This window comes from Chionomys nivalis, chromosome 4, assembly GCF_950005125.1.
Source record: "Chionomys nivalis chromosome 4, mChiNiv1.1, whole genome shotgun sequence".
In the NCBI taxonomy this organism is placed as follows: Eukaryota; Metazoa; Chordata; class Mammalia; order Rodentia; family Cricetidae; genus Chionomys; species Chionomys nivalis.
In genome coordinates this window covers 78,494,805-78,515,723 of record NC_080089.1, presented here as the reverse complement: position 1 = coordinate 78,515,723, position 20,919 = coordinate 78,494,805, and positions in this window count along the sequence as shown.

Sequence of the window (20,919 nt, the reverse complement as noted above, 5' to 3'; positions counted from 1 at the left end):
ATGATAAAGCATTTTCCTTAATTTGCCAAATATAAATGGACTAAATATTGAACTGTAATTCTTGATTGATAACTGTTTTGTTGTATGTAATCTTATTATGTTAAAACTAAAATCTTCCTTTTTAATTAGACAAATATGGAGAGGTGATGTGGGAGAGTTCCCTCTGTATGCTTTGAATCTTGATAAGGCCTGTACTGAATTTCTATGTTGCTTTGAGCATGGGAGTTCTTTCCATCTTCTGATTTCTTCTATTTCTTTATTCAATGAATTAAAATTTTTATTATACAATGTTTTACTTGCTTGGTTAGAGTTATTTCAAGATATTTCATTTTTTTAGGCTACTGTGAAATGTAAAATGCTCTAGCTAAGACTTCAACCCACTATATTGACTTGATATGGAGAAAATGGAAACTCTTGTCTTTTTCTTGATTTTAGTGGAAATGCTTCAACTTTCTTTCCATTTTTATTGACATTGTCTGTGGGGTTGCTGTAAACTGCCTTTATTTATGTCCTTTGTATCCCTAGTATCTCTAGGATTTTTATCATGAAGGGATGTTAGAGATTTGTCAAAGGCCATTTATTCACCTAATATGATGTTCATGTGGTTTTTGTCTTTTAGTTTGTTTATGTGGTGAGTTATGCTTATTGATTCTTAGATGCTGGACCATCCCTGTATTTCCGGGGTGAATCCAACTTGACCATGGTGGATAATCTTTTTCATGTGTTCTTAAATTTTGTTTGCAAGTAGTTTATTGAGAATTTTGGATCTATGTTAATAAGAGATATTAATCTATAATTTTCTTTTATTGTTGGGTCTTTGTGTATTTTTGATAGTAGGGCAATAGTCATTTCATAAAAAGAATTTAAAAATGTACTTTTAATTTTTATTTTGTATAATAATTTGAGGCATACTTACATTAGTTCTTTGAAGGTCTAGTAGAAAGAATTCTACTATACTGAATCCATCTGGCTCTTGTTCTCTTAACCACAGGTGACTAGTATTGATTGTCTCAGCAATTAAAAGACTTGCCTTTAGTGCTTCTTATTTACAACCAATTCTTCAGCCCCATCTGACTAAAGCAATAGATTCTTAATCCAAAATATCAAACAGTCAAGCCAGGTCTCCATAGTTTCATTGCACTTGACATTTTTACCTTCCAAGCTTCCAGAGAACAGACTGCTGAGCTATGATCACTCAACATCATTTCCAGCTCAAAGTTCAAATGCCATCATAATCCTCTCAGAAACACAGTCAGGCTTGTCAGAGCAATTTTGTACTCCTCTTACCAGTTTCTTAATTTTCAATTACTGTGATGAAAATCAGTTTCTGGTGGAATAGGATTATTTAATCCGGCAACTCCAAGGTAACAACAGTCCATCACTGAGGGAAGTCAGAGCAGGAACCTGGAAGAAAGAACTGAACAGAGGTCATGGATGAGCAAACCAAACATCAGCACTCCTCCATGACCTCCGGTTAAGTTCCTGGGTCAGCGGATGTTTTCCATGGTGCTCGCAAGGGCCCTTTCCAGTGTTTGTTTATTTTCAAGATGACCTCTTCTGCAGCCCAATCCACTTTGCTTACATGGACTAATTCACAGTTTTGTTTTTGGCTAAGACAGTCCCCTGGTCTGAGATCCTCTTAGGAGGGATTTCATCATGTTCATGCAAGACTTGCTACATAAGAAAGGTCTATTTGAGGACAGGAGACTCAAGTCTCCTAGTCAAGTCAAATGAAAGAAAATTCTTCTTGAATGACTTTTCTATGTCTTGTTGAGTTGCATTTATTTCTCATTATTGATTACATATGTATGTATGCATGTCTACTATGTCAGAGCTCACCACTGTAGAACAGAACACCATGTTTGTCACGTAGGCATCCTTTAGTCTCTGTGAGCAGTTTTCTTAGACTCTCTTTTACATGATTCACTTCACGGGAGGGTTTGAATCATCCTACTGTGGATGGGAAAAGCCACAGCTCTTCCCTAAGACGGTGATTACTGGTTTCAGCAGATTCCTGGCTCTCGTCTTTTCAGATATAGTCTATGGGGATGATGGAACAATAGTTTTAATGGCAGAGTTGATTCCTCCAGTTCCTGGAAATCTTCTGGGACTGTGCTCTGTGGTTCTCTTTAGAATGTGAATGGTCAGTAATTATTGTTTTCATAGCCTTTTGTCAAGTTTTGAGTCAAGAGTACAAGTTCCATTTAATAGTGTGCAACCAAATAAACTAAACCCCCTGACTCCTTTATCCTTCTGTTATATCAGAGTACTGAATCCCTAACTTCAATTGCTTTCCACCTTATATTTTGAGATCCAATCTTCTTCTATTGAGTCTGGAGATTTGTTTTGGTTAATATGGGTGGCTAGCAAGTTTTTGGAATCCATCTGCCTATACCCTGCCTCTTGTGCTCCCCCTGAGCTTATGGATGCCCATGGCCAAGACTGGCTTTTACATGTGTGCTGAGGGTCTGAACTCAGGTCTCTCATTTGTACAGCAAGCACTTCCTTCTTGCTAGCACTCTCTCTGTCTCTAACTTGGGGGATCCTGACTTGTCTAAGCCTCTGTAAAAAAGCTAGATTAACTCCTTGTCTGATGGATTTTGATTCTTTTAAAGTTAAAACCCTATTGTTGATCTCTACAGAAGCTGAATCTTTGAAGAATATTTGATTGGGCAAATAGGAAAGAATCCTTGAAAGCACCAACTATCATGGACAGGAGGAGGTGGTGAGAATGCAAGGAGCTAAGCAATGGACTGTTAGAGGAAGCAGAGCTCATCTGTTTCCCAAGGGATGCCAGGGTCGACACTCCATGACCAAGAGCTCAGATTCAGGGATTCTGTCATTAAGGGGGCATTTTTTTTCTGGGTGGGGGTTGGAAAGAAATGAGAATCATACCCAAACTTGTAACATAGGGGTTAGTTAGGGAGATGGTTGAGTAAGTGAAAGTGTTTTTTGCTGAGCCTGACCTGAGTTGAACCCACAGAACCAACATGGAAGACTTCTGACACACACACACATACACACACACACACACACACACAGAGAGAGAGAGAGAGAGAGAGAGAGAGAGAGAGAGAGAGAGAGAGAGAGAATGAGAATGAACATACTGAAAAAGATTAAAAAACAACCCTTGTGAGATGACAGCACACAGGTATTTGGTAAAGCAATGCCATCATTATACTCACTGTGTCAGGAACACAAATTACACACTAGATTCTGTAGTATCTCTGTTTACGAAAATCTATAGAAGACAGAAAAAGAAGTTGGATACAGGTGGAAAAAGCATAGCTATCAGGTGCTATGGCCAGAGAGACAGCAAGATCTGGGAATGCAGGAAGCTACTCTAGGAGGGGGAAGTTCCCCTGAACCATTGGAGCAGTGGAATCAGAAGTTAGTAGGACCCCGAGGCTGTGAGTGTGGGAGAAGTCTTAGCTCAACAATTGGGATGATGGTATTGAGTGCATGATTTTGGTTCCTCTCCAACCTTTTCCTTGGAGCCCCCAAGACCAAGGGCGTTAGTAGTCTAAATTGTTGCACAGTTCTCCTACACAGGCTCATACTTTACTTCAGTGCTGGGCTTAATAAGAGATGTTTCTTGATGCTCAAGAACCAGTTTGGTCAGCAAAAATGTCTTATGGTTTTTAGGAATATTTGAATCACATACTCTTTTTATAAGTAACATTATACAAAGATGAAATTTTAAGTTAAGTGTTAACTCTTTTTAAATTGGAAACATTCATGCTTCTGGAGGCTTGAGTCATACCTTCAGAAATAGAATTCAAGCACGCCTCCATAAAACATGCTGCTTACTGCTTCTCCCTCCTTCATGAGTACTCCATAGATCTAGTCTCTCCTCCCAGAGTCCTGAAACCTACTCCTTTGGAGTAGATCTCTTGGGATTGGGATGATTGGGTTCAGGTGGTGACTGAGAAGCACCAACTGGGGACTGGGGGAGGCTGTAGTGGTTTCTTCCCTGGAGTGCTGGGACCTTCACTGTACTTCTTGCTGGGACTCCTCTTCTTCTCAGTTTAGATTGCGCAGGATGTTCTCTCCCCAAGCTCTTCATTCCTATGGTAGAACCCAATTTCTGCCTTTCTGTTTCTCAATACTTCCCAGCCTTCCCCTAATTTTTTCAGCTTTCTCACACCTCTGTCAGTCATTCTGTCACTAGAGCTTTATCACATCCTGTGGGAGATTTTTTCTTCTTCTGGGACTTTGAAGGACACAAAAAGGGGTACTATTTAAAAAAATAACATTGAGTAAGAATTAGAAGTTGATTGGTCACTAATTCAGTATAAACAAGAAATCGTTTTACTTTTCAGTCTTTATTTACCCCATATAAAAAGGGCAGGAATTATCTTCTGATTCAAAATCAAGTTAGGATAAATGACTGCAATAGAAAGTAGCAGGTTAGATTTGGAAATTCAAAGTTATTTTTAGAAACTCAAACTGATATGTGCTGGTTAAACTGGAAATCATCTCAGATTCTACAGGGGGATTAAAAAAATTCTCGGGAGGCAGAGGCAGGCAGATCTCTGTGAGTTCGAAGCCAGTCTATTCTACAATGTGAGTTCCAGGACAGCCAAGGCTATTCCATAGAGAAACCCTGTCTCAAAAAAAAAAAACCACAAACAAATAAATAAATAGATAAATAAATAAAAATAAATCTATGTATCTATCTATTTATCTACCTATCATTTGTCTATCTTGTTTTTTTTTTTTTTTTTTGGTTAGGGCTTTGTCATGTTCTATTTTACTACTCCAGATGGGCTCTCTCTCTCTGTCTCTCTCTCTCTTTCTCTCTCTCTTCATTTGTTTGTTTGTTTTTACATCCCAATTAAAATTTACCCTTCCTCCCCTCTCCCCATTCTCTCCCTCCATCCTTAACCCCTCTCTCCTTACCCCATTCACCCTCACCCATGGTATATCAAGCTGCAGTGAGACTAGGTACCTCCTTTCTATTAAGGATGGATGAGGCAATCTGGTAGGAGGAAAGGGTCCCCAAAGCAGGAGATACCAGAGATAGCACATAGTTTTTTTTTTTTGTTGTTTTTTTTTTTAAAATTTTTCTATTCTTTCCCCAGATCCCAAAAAGAAAAAGCGAAACAAATCAAACACTTGTCTTAGTTTGCTTTTGATTGCTGTGGTAAAGACCATTACCAAAGACAGTGTGAGGAAGGAAGGGTTTATTTAACTTACATATCCTATGCCACAGTCTATTGAGGAATGCTAAGTCAGGAACTCAAGAAAGGAACTTGGAAGTAGAAACCAAAGCAGAAACTGTGGAGAAACATTGCTTTCTGACTTGCTTTCCTGCTTTCTTATACCACCCGGAATCACCTGCCCACAGGCTATATCACAGGGGGCTGGGCCCTCTCACATTAATCACCAATGAAGAAAATGTCACAGACTTGTCTATAGGCCAATCTGACGGAGACATATTCTCAGTGGAGGTTTCTCTTCCCAAATGACCGAAGCTTGTAACAACTTGACAAAAAACCAACCAACATATCCCCAAAACTAACTATTTGGTGTTTCATCGAAACAACAGATACCCTTTTAATAAAAGCAGATTCATCAGTTCTGCTCACAGAGTTCTGCTTCCACGGAATATTTTGACGTACAGCTATGGCTTATTCAGAAGGCCAACGGTAAACTACCACGGGTGGGGATGAATGAGAGGTTATGGAGAGGACAATGATCAGCAGAGGATACTGATCCAGATGACAAAGAAAAGGAGAGATTTGTCTCAGTGGGAAGGAGAATGATCACTACATGTTTTAACCTGTTAACTAAATATAGTAGAAAGCAAAACCATCTCCGTGGTATTTTCAAAACTTTTGTTTAGTATTTAATTTGGAAACAAAGACCAAAAAGAAATCCTAAAGGTGATGTGATGTTTAATCTTGCTTGAGACCTTGATGAAGATTAGAATCACCAGGTCAGTCACCTCTAACCCTGTATGGGAGGGGCTTTAGGCTAATTGAGATAGAAAGACTCACCCTAAATGTGAGTTAGCATTCCATGGGCTGGGGTCCGAGACTGCATGGAAAGGAGAGGGTGAGCTGAGCCTAAGCACCCATCCACTGCTGTCTACTCCTGACTGTGGACATGTGTGGCAAGCTGCTATCTGCCCCCAACTTCATATGTTCTCTGCCATGACAGGGTATCCTCTGTAGGTATAAGACAACATGAACCCATCCTTCCTTGGGTTGCCCTAGTCAGGCGTTTGTCACAGCAATGCAACAAACAACCAATAAAGACAGTGGCTCATAGAATTTGATATTCATACACATATATGGTGAGTGTACTTCCACGAAAGTTCACCAATAATGATCTAACATAAATTGGGAAATTTTGAAAATGTAAACAAATGGAATAATAATCACTACTTGAATTTGTTCATTATTTTATTTTCTCTTCATTATACAAAGTGACAGAACATTCATTGGAATTAGCAAAGGCTTTCTCACTAAAACTTCAGCCCTGTTTAATTGATTTCTGTGTTTGAAATAGCTTCTCTAGGGTCCTTCAAGCCCATGATGCAGACATACACTCTAACCCCAATGCCGTACAGGTTGTGTTTTGAAGTTCTTCCAGCTTTTATCAGTCATGCCTGATTTCACTTGGGATTTATTTTTTGAAATCAACATCAACAACACACAAAGGCTCCAAAAATTTCCTCATTTTAAAAGCAGCTTGAATCAATTCAGCTTTGGCACATCAGAGAACGACCCAAACATTTCATTCTATTATGTCATGTTTTGGCATATACAGTTGTCCCTCCATGTCCATGGAGGGTTGGCTCTGTGATCCTACAGATGCTAAAATCTATGGTTGCTCAAGTCTCTGTTTGAAATAGCTGGTTTTCGCACATAGCCCACGCACATCCTTCTAGTCTTTAGAGTTTGTTGTTGTTGTTTTTGAGATAGGGTCTTGCTATATTGTCCAAGAAGACCTTGTCTTCTAGACTCAAGCAATCTTTCATCTTCAGTTACCTGAATAATTGGCTCACCATCTAGTACTCTCATGTACTTAATTTCTAGATTACGTATAATGCAATGCAAATGCTATACAAATACTTGCTTTGTTATATTATTCAAGGAATAATGGCAAGAAAGAAGTCTATACATGTTCAGCCCAGATAGAGTTTTCCTCCTAAGAATCTGTTGTTCATTGGTGTGTGAATGTATATGGGATCCACAGACCTGAAAGGCTGGCTTCCATTGTCAGCACCCACACCACTTTGCTCTGTTGGCATCTGCATTTCCCTTGTTGCCTTACTCACACCTTACACTCCTCTTCTCTGAAACTAACAAGGAATTATTTGAAGGAGATTAACAGAAAGCTGATTTAAATTTAGAAACTATCAGAACCTGGGGATAGGAGGAGAGAAGGTAGGTGAGAGTAATACAAAAGATGAGCTGGGTTCCCAGTTCCCAAACATCTTGTAAGTATAGTTATTCTTTCTTGATACCCACCAGAAATTAGAAGGGACAGCTTTATTTCCCCCAAGAACGCAAGAGTAATTAGAGTAATTAGCTCTACTCAGCAGTAGAATCTAAATATTTTCTGGTTATATTGTACAGTGTAGACATTTTGCAGAAATGATATGGAATAGTCATGAGAACTGAAATAAGTTTCTTGAATCACAGCTACTGCAGAAGCTTCAGCTATTGTTCCTTGTAGTGGGAGCTGTGGGCTGGTGTTCCTGCCACCCAGCTCCCGGCCGCCTGGCTAGCTCATGCCCCAAAATAACAACACACAAACTGTATTCATATAAACACTGCCTGGCCCATTTCTATTAATGTGTGTAGCACCACGAGGTGTGTTTACCAGGAAGATTCTAGCCTACGTCCATCCTGGGTTGGAGCTTCATCGCGTCTGCCCCAGAGAGCAGAGCTAAGGCATATGAGCTCACTTCTTCTCCCTCCCAGCATTCTGTTCTGTTTATTCCACCCACCTAAAGGCTGGCCAATCAAATGGGCCAAGGCAGTTTCTTTATTAGCCAATGACCTTCCTCCATCAGTTCCTAATGAACTTTTACATTATTGAGAGTTAATTACTATTTTTTGAACATTTTTAGTTAAGAAATTTTGATAACGGTCATTGATTCTAACATTCCCTTCAGTATTTCTGCTGTAACCTAGCAAAGGATGGTAGCAATGTGACATTTAATAGAAACATCAGGTAATCCATATGTAGTAAAGTTGAAAGGTAAATTATGCACATCATCTATAATATACAGTGTATACAACGATATAAAATTCTTCTTAATATTTATTTGGTGAGAATTTATTATGACACTAATGATAACAAGTCAAAGTAGGTTACTAAAGATAGAGCTTATGTCCCCCTCCCGCCCCCAAAGTCTGAAAGTAGCTTTAGAATGAAACTTAGGCTAATTTTCAGATTGCATGGATATACCAATGAGCTATGTAGAACAGTGACTGAGAGTTTTGCTATTTTCTCCGCTTGTCATATTGCAATAGAACTCAGAGATGTTGATTTTTGCAAGGAAAGGTAAAATTGGCAATGGCTCATTTGTCAAAATATGCAAGAGAATATGAGTAGAAAAGGAAACCGAGTAGGTGCCAGGATGGGTTGTGACAGAGAAAGGTCTTATTGACTTGCCAAGAAATGTTTATTTGAGGATGACCTTGACAGCCATGGGAAGAAGCTTCTGTAGTATTAGCAGTGTGACCTGTGAAATGGTTCTCCACTTATTTAATCTGGGATTCGCCTGAGAGAGATGGACTCACGGCCACTCTAATTTTCTCCTTTAGTTACTGGCTAGGAAAAAGTGGCTAGGAAAAAGAGGCAACAGTGAACCAAAGGGAAGAGAAGGAGACCTGGGGCGCCAGGGTACTTAAATATTATTTCTTATTTTGGGAATGGTAATTGCATTCCTGAGGTTAAAGAGGAAGTTAAACAATGTTGAGTTCAAAGGTTCATGTCCCTCTGGCTCTGGGACACTTCACAGGGGTGCTATGTGAGGGCGGGATGAAGTAACACCTGTTGGTCTCTTCAGTCTCTTTGAGTTTGGGGTTCTGGTTCATGAAGAGAGGATGGAGGTTGTGAGTGCTCTCCTCTTCTGGTCCTAGAGGTGAGTGAGGAGCCTTGCTTCCTTTGCAGTTACTGCTGCTCTCTCCTGGACAGCTTTCACAGGTAAGGAGAGAATCAACATTGTTCCATTCCATTGGAGTCTCAGCATTCCTGCCTGGTTCCCTGCAGAGACCTCTCCTGGCTGAATTTGTTTACAGACCTTGTTCTTGCAGGATAGGAGGTCATTTATTGTGTATTGTCTTTTCTCTCACCCAGTTTTACTGGTGAGGCTTCTAGTACACCATCTTACCTAGAAACTATGAACAATACAGTCTTCATATAATCAGTGAGTTACTGAAGAAATCGATGAGAATGTAAAACATTTTCAAGAACAAACAAAAGTGAAAGCCCAACTAACAAGAAATTTTTTTTTTCTCTTTTGGTGAGTCACATCTGCTGTTCTTTTGGAGACAAGGCCACGCATGCGCAGAAAATACAGTCTCCAAGTGGACTACAAACCCCAATGGTACAATGAAAAACCACGCACGCGCAGGACACTTCCTCCCAAAATGCCCAGAGCCCTTTAAAAATGGGCGTTCCAACCCCCTCTCTCTCTCTCGCTCCCCTCCCCTTTTCCCTTCCGTCTCTTCACTCCCGCTCCTTGTATGTTACCCTCCCCCATTAAAGTTTACCCACGTGGGACCCCGCGTGTCTCGTCTCTCCTTCCCCAACCCCGCGTGTCTCGTGTCTCCCCCTCCTGAACAACACCCCCGCATAAAAAATAATAACAACATCCTTTATTAGCAAATGTCATTCTGTCCCTAAGAACTTTTTTTTTCTTTTTTTATTCTTTTTTAATTAAAATTTCCAACTGCTCCCCGTTTCCCATTTCCCTCCCCCTCCTCCCACATATTGCCCCCTCCCCCCACTCCCCTCTCCCTATCCCCACTCCTCTTCTCCTCCCCCTAGTCCACTCCCCCTCCCTCTCGATACTGAAGAGCAGTCCAAATTCCCTGCTCTACAGGAAGACCAAGGTCCTCCCACTTCTATCTAGGTCCAGGAAGGTGAGCATCCAAACAGGCTACGCTCCCACAAAGCCAGTTCATGTATTAGGATCAAAACCTAGTGCCATTGTCCTTGGCTTCTCATCAGCCTTCATTGTCCGCCTTGTTCAGAGAGTCCAGTTTCAACCCATGCTTATTCAGTCCCAGTCCAGCTGGCCTTGGAGAGCTCCCAATAGATCAGTTCCACTGTCACTGTGGGTGGGTGCACGCCTCGTGGTCCTGATTTCCTTGCTCATGTTCTCCCTCCTTCTGCTCCTCATTTGGACCTTAAGAGCTCAGACGGTTGATCCAAATTGGGTCTCTGTCTCTCTCTCGATCCATCGCCAGATGAAAGTTCCTGTGCCATTCTCCTTGGCCTCTCGTCAGCTCTCATTGTCCACCACATTCAGAGAGTCCGGTTTTGTCCCATGTTTTTTTCAGTAGCAGTCCAGCTGGCCTTGGTGAGCTCCCAATAGATCGGCCCCCCCTGTCTCAGTGGTTGGGTGCACCCCTCATGGTCCTGACTTCCTTGTTCATGTTCTCTCTCCTTCTGTTCCTCATTATAACCTTGGGAGCTCAGTCCGGTGCTCCAGTGTGGGTCTCTGTCTCTATCTCCATCCATCGCTAGATGAAGGTTCTATGGCGATATGCAAGATATTCATCAGTATGATTATAGGATAGGTTCATTTCAGGTTCCCTATCCTCAGGTGCCCCAATGAACTAACTGGGGACATTGCCCTGGGCATCTGGTAGCCATTCCAGGTTCAAGTCTCTTGCCAACCCTTAGGTGGCTCCCTTAACTAAGGTATGAGTTTCCCTGCTCCCCAATCCAACCTTCCTTTAACCCCAATCACCCCGATTCCCCCAGTTCCCCTCATCCTCTCCTTCACACTTTTCTCTCCCCATCACCCCTCATCCCCATCCCACCCCACCCCCCAAGATTCCAATTTTTTGCCCATCAATCTTGTCTATTTCCCATAGCTGGGAGGATATCTATATGTTTTTCCTTGGGTTTACCCTCTTGTTTAGCTTCTTTAGGATCACAAATTATAGACTCAGTGGCCCCTATCCATGGCTAGAAACCAATTATGAGTGAGTACATCCCATGATCTTCTTTTTGGGTCTGGGTTACCTCACTCAGGATCGTATTTTCTATTTCCATCCATTTGCATGCAAAATTCGAGAAGTCATTGTTTTTTACCGCAGAGTAGTACTCTAATGTATATATATTCCACACTTTCTTCATCCATTCTTCCATTGAAGGACATCTAGGTTGCTTCCAGGTTCTGGCTATTACAAATAATGCTGCTATGAACATAGTTGAACAAATGCTTTTGTCATATGATAGGGCATCTCTTGGGTATATTCCCAAGAGTGCTATTGCTGGGTCCAGGGGTAGGTTGATCCCAATTTTTCTGAGAAACCGCCACACTGATTTCCAAAGTGGTTGCACAAGTTTGCAGTCCCACCAGCAATTGATGAGGGTACCCCTTTCTCCACAACCTCTCCAGCAAAGGCTATCATTGGTGTTTTTGATTTTAGCCATTCTGACAGGTGTAAGATGATATCTCAAAGTTGTTTTGATTTGCATTTCTCTGATCGCTAAGGAGGTTGAGCATGACCTTAAGTATCTTTTGGCCATTTTAACTTCTTCTGTTGAGAATTCTCTGTTCAGTTCAGTGCCCCATTTTTTAATTGGGTTAATTATCCTTTTAAAGTCTAGTTTCTTGAGTTCTTTAAAATTTTGGAGATCAGACCTTTGTCTGTAGTGGGGTTGGTGAAGATCTTCTCCCAGTCAGTAGGCTGCCTTTTTGTCTTAATGACAGTGTCCTTTGCTTTACAGAAGCTTCTCAGTTTCAGGAGGTCCCATTTATTCAATGTTGCCCTTAATGTCTGTGCTGCTGGGGTTATACATAGGAAGCGATCTCCTGTGCCCATATCTTGTAGGGTACTTCCCATTTTCTCTTCTATCAGGTTCAGTGTGTTCAGATTGATATTGAGGTCTTTGATCCATTTGGACTTGAGTTTTGTGCATGGTGATAGATATGGGTCTATTTTCATTCTTCTACAGGTTGACATCCAATTGTGCCAGCACCATTTGTTGAAGATGCTTTCTTTCTTCCATTGTATACTTTTAGCTCCTTTATCGAAAATTAGTTGTTCATAGGTTTGTGGGTTAAAATCCGGGTCTTCTACACGATCCCATTGGTCGACTGCTCTGTTTTTATGCCAGTACCACGCTGTTTTCATTACTGTAGCTCTGTAATAGAGTTTGAAGTCAGGGATGGTAATGCCTCCAGAAGTTCCTTTATTGTATAAGATTGTTTTGGCTATCCTGGGTTTTTTGTTTCTCCATATAAAGTTGATTATTGTCCTTTCAAGATCTGTGAAAAATTTTGATGGGATTTTAATGGGGATTGCATTGAATCTATAAATTGCCCTTGGTAGAATTGCCATTTTTACTATGTTGATCCTCCCAATCCAGGAGCAAGGAAGATCCTTCCATTTTCTGGTATCCTCTTCAATTTCTTTCTTCAATGCCTTAAAGTTCTTGTCAAATAGATCTTTCACTTCCTTGGTTAGCGTTACTCCAAGATATTTTATGCTTTTTGTGGCTATCGTGAAAGGTGATGATTCTCTTATTTCCCCCTCTGCTTCCATATCCTTTGTGTATAAGAGGGCGACTGATTTTTTGGAGTTGATCTTGTATCCTGCCACATTACTAAAGGCGTTTATCAGCTGTAGGAGTTCTTTGGTGGAGTTTTTGGGGTCGCTCATGTACACTATCATATCATCTGCAAATAATGCAAGTTTAACTTCTTCCTTTCCAATTTGAATCCCCTTTATCCCCTTATGTTGTCTTATTGCTATTGCTAAAACTTCGAGAACTATATTGAAGAGGTATGGAGAGAGTGGACAGCCTTGGCGTGTTCCTGATTTTAGTGGGATGGCTTTAAGTTTCTCTCCATTTAATTTGATATTAGCTGTCGGCTTGCTGTATATAGCTTTAATTAAATTTAGGTATGACCCTTGTATCCCTAATCTCTCCAAGACTTTTATCATAAAGGGATGTTGAATTTTGTCAAATGCTTTTTCAGCGTCTAATGAAACGATCATATGGTTTTTTTCTTTCAGTTTATTTATATGATGGATTACATTGATAGATTTGCGTATGTTAAACCAGCCCTGCATCTCTGGTATGAAGCCTACTTGATCATAATGGATAATTTTTCTAATGTGTTCTTGGATTCGGTTTGCCAGAATTTTGTTGAGGATTTTTGCGTCGATGTTCATGAGTGAGATTGGCCTGTAATTTTCTTTCTTGGTTGGGTCTTTGTGTGGTTTTGGTATCAGAGTTACTGTAGCTTCATAAAAGGAATTTGGCAATGACTCTTCTGTTTCTATATTGTGAAATACCTTAAGGAGTATAGGTATTCGGTCTTCTTGGAAGTTCTGGTAGAATTCCGCATTGAAACCATCTGGTCCTGGACTTTTTTTGGAAGGGAGGTTTTTGATAACCGCTTCTAATTCTTCACGACTAAAAGGTCTATTTAGGTTGTTCACCTGGTCCTGGTTTAGCTTTGGTATATGGTACTTATCTAAAAAAGTGTCCATTTCTTTTACATTTTCCAGTTTTGTGGCATATAGGCTTTTGTAGTAAGATCTAATGATTCTCTGAATTTCCTCTGTGTCTGTGGTTATATCTCCCTTTTCATTTCTGATCTTATTAATTTGCAGATTCTCTCTCTGCCGTTTGATTAGTTTGGATAGGGGTTTATCAATCTTGTTGATTTTCTCCAGGAACCAGCTTTTTGATTTATTGATTCTTTCAATTGTTTTCTGTGTTTCTATTTTGTTGATTTCAGCCCTCAGTTTGATTATTTCCAGTCTTCTACCCCTTCTAGGTGAGTCTGCTTCTTTTTTTTCTAGAGCTTTCAGGTGGGCTGTTAAGTCTCCAATGTGTGCTTTCTCTGTTTTCTTTAAGTGGGCAGTTAGTGCTATGATCTTTCCTCTCAGGACTGCTTTCATAGTGTCCCATAGGTTTGAGTATGTTGTTTCTTTATTTTCATTGTCTTCAAGGAAGACTTTAATTTCTTTCTTTATTTCTTCCTTAATCCAGGTATGGTTCAGTAGTTGACTATTCAGTTTCCATGAGTTTGTAGGCTTTCTGGGGCTAGCATTGTTGCTGAATTCTAGCTTTAATCCATGGTGATCTGATAAAATACAGGTGGTTATTAATAATTTTTGTAGTTTGGATGCTCACCTTCCTGGACCTAGATAGAAGTGGGAGGACCTTGGTCTTTCTGTAGAGCAGGGAATTTGGACTGCTCTTCAGTATCGAGAGGGAGGGGGAGTGGACTAGGGGGAGGAGAAGTGGAGTGGGGATAGGGTGAGGGGAGCGGGGGGAGGGGGCAATATGTGGGAGGAGGGGGAGGGAAATGGGAAACGGGGAGCAGTTGGAAATTTTAAGTAAAAAAGAATAATAAAAAAAATAATTTTTGTAACTGTGAATGTTTGCTTTGTTACCGAGTATGTGGTCAATTTTTGAGAAGGTTCCATGGGCTGCAGAGAAGAAGGTATATTCTTTCCTATTTGGGTGGAATATTCTATAGATGTCTGTTAAGTCCATTTGATTCATTACCTCCATTAATTCTCTTATTTCTCTGTTAGGTTTCTGTCTAATTGACCTGTCCATTGGTGAGAGAGGAGTATTAAAGTCTCCTACTATTAATGTGTGCGGTTTGATGGCTGCCTTGAGTTTTAACAATGTTTCTTTTACGTACATGGGTGCTTTTATATTAGGGGCATAGATATTCAGGATTGAGATTTCATCCTGATGAATTGTTCCCTAACAAGAAATTTTTAGAATATAGTTAAGGCAGGTCTAAGAAAAAAATTAATACATTACAAATGTTTGTATTAAAAATCAGAAAGATCTGTAATAAACAATGATACATCTCAAGGTCCTAGTCAAACAAGAACCATCCAAACCCCAAAGCAGTAGATGATAAGAAAATATATAAATCGGGGCAGAGATTAATAACAAATATATTATATTAGTTTCTTTTTTCTTTGCTGTTACAAAACCCGACAAAACAACTTTAAGGGGGAAGGTTTATTTAGGCTTACAATTTGAGGGTATAGTCCATTACGGAGGGGAAGCCATAGTGACAAGAGCATGAGACATTGACCACAATGTATGGCAGTCAGAAAACAGAGGGACAGACAAAGGCTTATATTTGTCTTGCTTTCTCTTATGTAGAATGTTGATCCTGTAAATAGCGTGGTATTAAGATTAAGCCACAGAGTATCTTGGCAGGTTGGAGCCAAGGTGTGCCATTAAGAGACCACACCATGCAACAGATCTCATGTAAGAGGTTTATTGTGGCACACTGCTCAGGGGTGGGAAGTGGAGATGCCTTAGAGTGGGGATATGAGACACAGACAGACACAGAGACAGGCAGACAGACAGACAGGGAGACAGGGAGACAGAGGAAATGAGAAGAAGCTGTGATGTCAGAAGGGACTTTTTAAAGGTCACGTGTGTTGCATAGGAAACTACACAACTCATAGTAACAGATAGGGTCCTAGTGTTGCTCAGACCCATGGGAGGGGAGCAAACAGGCACCAGGCAAGCTTACCAAGTCACAGGCACCAAGGTTAGGATATGTGGTGAAAGGAATCTAGGCAGGTTGGGGTCAAGTTGTGCTGCTCAGAGATAGCCTCCATGACAGGGACCTAATGCAAATGATTTATTGGTGTGTGTGTGTGGGGAGAGAACAGAAGGGCGGCTCAGAGTGTGGAAAGGAGAGAGAAAGGTGGAGACAGTCAGACAGACAGGGAGAGATACTGGGAGACAGGGAATGAGAGAGAGCAGCCTCCAGTGCTGTCCAGAGGGGTCTTTCAAAGAGCACATGTGTGCTGCATCTGGTGGCGGTGTTGCTGGCGTAAGCAGCTGGCGTTGAGTTGCTATAGGGGAGGCTGGTGAGCACCAGATTTACAACAGTGGATCTTCGGTTCTATTTCATTATTATTATTATTAATTAAAAATTTCATTTATTTTACATCCCCATTGCTGCTTCCCCTCCTGCTTCTCTCCCTCACCTGTGTTGTCTGTCATCATCCACCCACTCCCATGACCGCCACCTACACCTTCTGCGTGTGTGTGACAGTTGTGTAGCTCGGTCTGTTTGTAGGGTTCCTAGCAGTGGGATCAGAGCCTTGTCTTCAGTCTTAATTAATCCAGTCTAAAAACTCCTTCACAGACACGTCCAGAGGTTTGTTTACTAAGTAATTTCAGATTTTGTTAACAGTCAATATTAACTATCATAGACTCTAAAAGTATAATACATAGAATTTATCAAATTCAAGTCAACCAGAGAACAAGGGAACAGCTGATGTAATCACTAATATCAGGTTGCTTGCACAGAGCCGTGTTGAGTGAGGGACGGTGTCTGAAGGGACAAAGGTAAGTCACCCATTACAGCTTCTGTAAAATGATGGTCAGAAGATGCAGAAACACACTGTCTTTTACTGTAGTCTATGGAACGTAAGTATCACATTCACATCACAAATTAAGCCTCACAAATATGCCTTTGCAGTGAGATCAAAGGATGGGGCTTCAGTTGTTGCTAGGGAATGTGTTTCTTTTTTTTTTTTTTAATTCTTTTTTAATTAAAATTTCCAACTGCTCCCCGTTTCCCATTTCCCTCCCCCTCCTCCCACGTATTCCCCCTCCCCCCACTCCCCTCCCCCATCCCCACTCCTCTTCTCCTCCCTCCAGTCCATTCCCCCTCCCTCTCGATACTGAAGAGCAGTCCAAATTCCCTGCCCTACAGGAAGACCAAGGTCCTCCCACTTCCATCCAGGCCCAGGAAGGTGAGCATCCAATCAGGCTAAGCTCCCACAAAGCCCGTTCATGTATTAGGATCGAAACCTAGTGCCATTGTCCTTGGCGGGAATGTGTTTCTAAAGAACAAATAAGTCATTAATTTTGAACTTTGCTTTTCCTCATCTGTTTGTAGGAACCAATTAGGAAACAAGCATAAGTGTGCAGGGAAGCATGAGCCTGCAGCCTCATTTCCTTATTCAGTTCTATGAGAGTGTCTGATATGAAGAAGAAATGTCCTGGGAACAGACAGAATATTAGATGCCACAGGATTACTGCAGGCTGTGGGCATGTATATTACACATAACATGCTTCTGTCATGTCAGAGGTGTATTGCTGATCTCCTGTAGGCCGGAGTATCACGGTTCTGTCCATTTGGGTCAGAGATCCTCATAAGTTCCTGAAGGATCATATCTGTGACATGCCACAGAGAAACTGTCAGTCTTCTTTGGGCCTGGAGCTCCTTCCACTGTCATATCTCAAGAATAATCCCAATGTACAGGACTGATGAGGTTTTAGGGGTTTCATTATGATGGCATGTGAAGGGATACATCGCTGTAAGATTTTAACGTGTTGGGGCTAGAGATACGGCTCAGCGGTTAAGAGCACTAGCTGCTCTTTCACAGGACCTGAGTTCAATTCCCAGCACCCACGTGGCAGCTCACAACTGTCTGTAACTCCTGTTCCAAGGCATCTGATGCCTTTATACAGACAGATTTGCAGGCAAAACACCAATGTATACAAAATAAAAATAAATAAGTAATAAAAAAAGATAAAAGAGGGAATACTGTGTTAGGATGAGATGTTTAATTAAAAAAAAAAAGATTTTACTGTGTCAGGATGTTAACCTATGATGGAAGAGTGTCATTAACATTAACTCTTGTGTATCAGATTATATGTCAGAATATATCCATTTAACTTCTTTTCTAGCCCTTTTTTAAATTAAAAAAATTTAATAGTAAAAAGGTCAAATTCCCATCTAGGATTTTTTTCAGGAAAATTAATACATTTAATTACTTTTAATTAAAAATGTTTTTGGTAGTCCGTTACAGAGATTAGTAAAATAGGTCATAGAAAACATCATGATGAGGTCTTACCAAAGTCCCTCTGGTTATTAAGATATAAACGTTTGTTTTCTGGTACCCAGTATGTGAAAGAGTTGTTAAAAGTGGACTGGTTAAAAATATCTACCAAACAAGTCTGTGTAATTTTCTCCAGAAAATAAAGATGAAATGAATTCTTCTGAACTTACTTTACCAAGTCAGAATTTCTTTGATCTTAAAATATATCAAGATATTACAAGAAAATGACTACAAATCTCATGGACATCTACCAAGTATCATCAAACTACAGTTTATGGACTGGCTATCTGCAAATAAAAAGTTGGCTAACCTACAAATTGACTCCCTTTTTTTGTATATGTGTATACTTTTTGTTTTGTTTTCGTATTACTTTCTGTATTTTTTTTTTGGTTGTTTTGACTTTTCTTTTTCTTTAGAGAGAGAAAAAGAAGATGAAGTTGGGTAGGTAGGGAGGTAAGGATGAGCTGGACAAGGGGAAGAGTATGATCAAAATACACTGGATGAAAAAATATAATAAAAATAAATTAATTAAAAATAATGAATTTTAGAATACTGACACCTCCAGCCATTTACTATGGCAGAGCTGAACGGCTGCAGATATAGCAGAAATATAAACAGTTGGAGTGAGAGGCAATGACCTTTACTATATGATTCCTCAAGAATTTTGCCAAATCTCTACATAGATATAGGATTCCCTATTCAAATTGTAAATGTTGAGTCTGAAAGTCTGTATACTAAGTTCTCTTGGGATACCTGAGGATGGGTCCAAGAGCACAAGCAGAGGGAACGAGGCCTCTACACAACACAGAGGGCTTTCAGTGGCTGCAGAGGGCTGTTTGGAATCCAAGTAAAATGCGGTGACCCTACGGCAGGAGACTATGGTAACAAGGCAATGATTACTTACATGGAGACAATATGTGGATATAGAACAATTTTCTTGAACCAGAAAGTAAGTACAAATCCCAAACTAAATCCTGAAAATCAAAATCACGAAGATAGGTCAAAATGTAACAGGTACCAATTTAGAGAGCTTCCTACTTACCAAGGCATAGCTAATTAGAGCACCAAAATAAGAAGGGATCAGTGAGTTCATACTAAGGTAAAAAAAACATACACACACAAATAGGCAAAAAATCTGCTCTTCAGGATAGGCTGCCCACTAATAAGTATAGATTGAATTTAAAAGTTACCATTTGGTAGCTTTAAAAAGCTAATTAATTCAGTCAAGAGACACCACAACATTCCAAACAGAGGCAGGAGTGTACTGGAATCAGCTGTTAAAGCTTCAGGAATTCTGAAGGTTCATTGTTAAAGTTATTACCATCTAAATTATCTGAATATGGAAATAATGATATTCAAAACAAAGCTCATCACTTGGGCTCAAACACCCTCCCCTGAGCACTCATTAACCTTTGCCTCAACACCCTGCACCACACAGCTCCTCTCTGTGCTCAGCACCAATGCCCTCTTTACCCTACACACATTTTACCTCTTTCTCATAGATGAACCTGCATCCGATAGGCTTTCTAGGTGAGACTGCCACCTTCAGCTCTGGACTCATACTTAAGGTTAAGTATAAGACTAGAGTAAGCCGGGCGGTGGTGGCGTTCGCCTTTAATCCCAGCACTCGGGAGGCAGAGGCAGAGGGATCTCTGGGAGTTCGAGGCCAGCCTGGTCTACAAGAGCTAGTTCCAGGACGGGCACCAAAGCTCCAGAGAAACCCTGTCTCGAAAAAAATCAAAAAAAAAAAAAAAAAAAAAAAAAAAAGACTAGAGTAAGAAGTCTTTCCACATAGTTCTGGCAAATCTCCCAAAGCTGACACTGATTGGCTCAATTTAAGACACACAAACCTTCATTGAGCAATGTCTGTGTAAAGACAGCTAGCCAGGAGGCTTGGGAGGGAATGTGCTGATCAGACCAGCCTAGGTTGATGCTGAGCCCTGAAGTCAGGAATCTAGCTTAGCCACTTCAGGACTACAGGGCCGAGGCTGAGGTAGAAGCTGGTTCTCAACTACCAATCAGTGAGGTGTTAGAGCCAGAAAGAGATCAAGCAGGGCAAGCCAGACAACCAATGGACACCTACATAGGGAGGAAGCAAGGCCATTGAGTCATCAAAAGCAATTGCAACCTGCTAAAGCCATGGGAAACACGGGAAGAAAGCTGAGAGGGGAGAGAGAGAGAAGGGGGCCAGGGAAAAAGTTGCTCTGCTGTAGATATTTGAGAAATTATACAGGAGGAAAAAATAAAATGCTTTTATGTGTAGCAGTTCGCACCCTCCCAGGGGCACTGAAGTAGAATTGTGGGGATGCTTAATGAATTCCTTGGACTCTTGTTTGTATTGTTGGAAAGGAGACAGAAGCAACAAAAACCTTATATTTTTCTGTTTTAATGGAAAAATTTAATTTAATTCAATTTTTCGTTAGTATATAAAGTAATGAATTTCACCAAGAGAACTTCCAACCTACATGTCATTTTGTTTTGTGGTCATTTTCTCCCTTCCTCCTCTGTCATCCCATGGGTCCCTACATCTTCTCCAGATGTCTTCCCCCAGTTACTCTGTGTTCCTATTTCACGTATATTCTTGCCCTCTCTAGTTTCACCTTTCTTTCTTATATTTATACATTCTCTTTCTTTCTTTTAATGAATTTTTAAAAAGATTTTATTTATTCATTATGCATACAGTATTCTGTCTGCACATCTGCAGGTCAGAAGAGTATGCCATATCTCATTACGGATGGTTACGAGCCACCATATGGCTATTGGGAATTGAACTCAGGACCCCTGGAAAAACAGTCAGTGCTTTTAACCACTGAGCCATCTCTCTAGTCCTATTTTTCATCTTTCTTAAGATTTTTTTCTC